The 3,116-nt window shown below is 33.2% G+C and overlaps 1 protein-coding gene across 1 annotated transcript in view; it reads right to left on the bottom strand.

The window, feature by feature from the left end:
* Positions 1 to 3,116, bottom strand: part of LOC116841799 (organic cation transporter 1-like) — a 22,386-nt gene that overhangs the window by 18,132 nt on the left and 1,138 nt on the right. The window lies entirely within an intron of this gene.

The following is a 3,116-nucleotide window of genomic DNA, read 5'->3' as shown; positions in this document are numbered from 1 at the left end:
AAAATAGTGCAAAAGCACATGTCGAAAAAACACTTTATCGCGTTCCATTTTTCACAAAGCAAAAGAAATTGTTGTTTAGGAAAATAATTGTGTATGCTGACTGAATGTTATCGAGAAATGTCGAAATTAATCACAAACTACCTGTTTCGTTAGTAATGACTACTAGAACTGTTTGCATTGCCATCTAACATTTGCGGGCGGAAACTAAGTTAAGGTCCTAATATATGTAGTATTTTGAATGTTTAAATTCGTATAGTTTTGTTAAAGAAACATAAAGAAAGTAGCCTAAAATTTGAAACCTTTTTAGAACCTTTTTAGACCGTAGTGTTGGAACGGTACACTGGGCGGCTCTAAAACTTATATCTTTGTAATCAGCTCATCAAAGCCTTTAATTTGGTACTTGTTTGAAGTTTTCACTGCCCAGAAATGAGGCACATGTTGGCGTCACTCTTTTGTTTATCGTCTCACTGAGATCACGTATCAGAGAACGTCAGAACGTGGCGTGATCGTCTGCGAGAACAATTTGAAGATATTCTAGTGATGTAAACTACGATGTTTGCAGATTTTTAAGCCAGAGCCAACAGTTTCATAACCAAGCTGACATCACCTTCCGCGTAACAAATGCCTTCATTTCTATATGATTTCGTAGATAGATAATTTACACAGATAATAATATACACTCGATCTGTGTGTATGTAATACCATAATTTATATTTTATGATGGTGAGAATAAGTCACAATGAAAGAGGCTATAATTTAGCATCAGCGATGTTGTTCTTCACGACTGCAACACAGATTCGGTTTACTCAACTTTGTTGACGAATCGAATTCATTCGTTCCGTCGGTTTTAGTTGTGATGTCTTGTCAATTAGAATCTTGATCGAGATTCTAACAAAATTATTAATTCTAATAGAATTAGTGTTAAAATAATATAATATTTATGCAATACATACAAAATATATGATATATATGCAAAATAGAAATAGAATTGATTTATTGAAAAATTCGGAGACATTCAATATGTTTTACCTGTAAGCAACTTATATAAGTTATAAACAAACGACGAGCAATAACCTCCTTGATGAACATTTTAAATTCCGTTATTGTTACAACATAATTTTTTTTAATAATGGTGACTTGCACGACAATAATCAGCGATATTAAAATATTTGACTGAAAAAACACAAGTGTTTATATAAGCAGCAGATACAATCTTCCAATTCTGAGTTCCAAGAAATGTGACAACCGCTGACAATGAATTAAACCATAACGTTATCAGTCACACTTGCGTACACCTGAGTACTAATTACACGCGCGGTTCCTTCAACCTGCAACCGCCGAGGCCGCTTGTCATGGCGCTTTTTCTATTTACCAGCCTAACCGCTGAGTAATCCTAAACCCCGGGACATGCCGCTCGCGAGAGTATGCACGCGTGCACACTTGCGCCTCTCATTGTTCGTTACAATTACGAGTGACGTCACGAGTGCAAACAATGTCATTCCGCTTCGCACGCCTTCGCATTCTGCCCATCCCTCTCCTTCCTTCCTTAAACGCGCGACTCTCCCGCTCATCTCCCCCGTTCTGTCTGCGCGCCTCGCGATGCACGCGAATCCGCGCGCCTACGCGATTCTTCTTAGATTCGCGTCGCGTTCCTAGACGTAGTTCTCACAGCGTAGGATGTTTCGCGACTTGACCGCGCGTTTTCCTCGTTTTTTATATTTTCATTTAATATAATCATAATCTTTTTCATAATCTTTTACATTACCGACAGAAAGTTTGGAATCGCTATGTAAATTAGGCAACAGAGAAATGTGAAGGAGGCAATTTTCGCGGGCGGTTTTAATATTTTTATTCCTTTCAAAAATTATATTTCATAGTATTGAAAAAAAATTTCCACGCGACAACATCAAATCACGACGAAACATATCAAAAGATTCGTTTTTATGAAAAATCAGGTGATTCCAAACTTTTGGCCGGTGTATATTGTTATTATATAATCTTTTATTTCCCAAATTTTACTTAGTATTTATCTTAACTTATATAGTATTTTAATTACTTGCATCTATTAATTTCTTAATATATATTATAATATATATATATATATATATATATATATATATATATATATATATATATATATATATATAATATTTTTTAGTAATTTAATTTCGTAATATTAACTTAATATTTTCTTATATTAAAAAAAATTATTTTTTAGCTTGATTAAAATTTCATTTTACCCTGCGTTTTATTGTTTGTAATACGATATTTTGGTCTTGCGATTTTAATTTTGCAGCTTTCATTGCTTCTCGAGAAGCAAAAGATATCTGAGATTATATAAGTTGAGATTTCCTCTGGACAAATATTGTGAAATATCGAGGAAATACTGACGATTGCTTTTGCGCTTTTAATGGCAAAAATATTTCATTGATAAAGACTTAAAATGTCTTCAGCAGCGTTACTCGACGATGATATACAATGATATAAATAATAATATTTATTCATAGATATGGATACGATACTACGAAAACATTATTTAGTTTGTAAAACTTTGAGTAAATATTCTCTTCGATGCGGCAGAGGCAGCTAAAGTTTTATTATTAACACATGTATAAATAATGCATCTTGCGTGATGTTTTAGTCATAAGAGATGCAAATACGAAGAAATTTATGATCAGCCATGTTATAAAGTTAATCAAACTTTTTATTTTATCGCAACGAAAGTAACGAAGTTATGCAATTAGGATACATTTATTGATCTTTCGTAACGTTACACGTAACATACATGATCGAAGAACGTCAGTCTCACACATCAAAAGTCAAACAACAATTGAGATTTTATCTACAACACATTTGAGAGAAAGGTCCTACTAAGGTTTTAGTCATAAGAGATGCAAATACGAAGAAATTTATGATCAGCCATGTTATAAAGTTAATCAAACTTTTTATTTTATCGCAACGAAAGTAACGAAGTTATGCAATTAGGATACATTTATTGATCTTTCGTAACGTTACACGTAACATACATGATCGAAGAACGTCAGTCTCACACATCAAAAGTCAAACAACAATTGAGATTTTATCTACAACACATTTGAGAGAAAGGTCCTACTAAG

The sequence above is a fragment of the Odontomachus brunneus genome, unplaced genomic scaffold, assembly GCF_010583005.1.
Source record: "Odontomachus brunneus isolate Ranch 3 - 2012 unplaced genomic scaffold, Obru_v1 Obru_scaffold_018, whole genome shotgun sequence".
Taxonomy (NCBI): domain Eukaryota; kingdom Metazoa; phylum Arthropoda; class Insecta; order Hymenoptera; family Formicidae; genus Odontomachus; species Odontomachus brunneus.
Note: the sequence above shows the minus strand (reverse complement) of the source record. Positions and strands in the feature narration are given on the sequence as shown.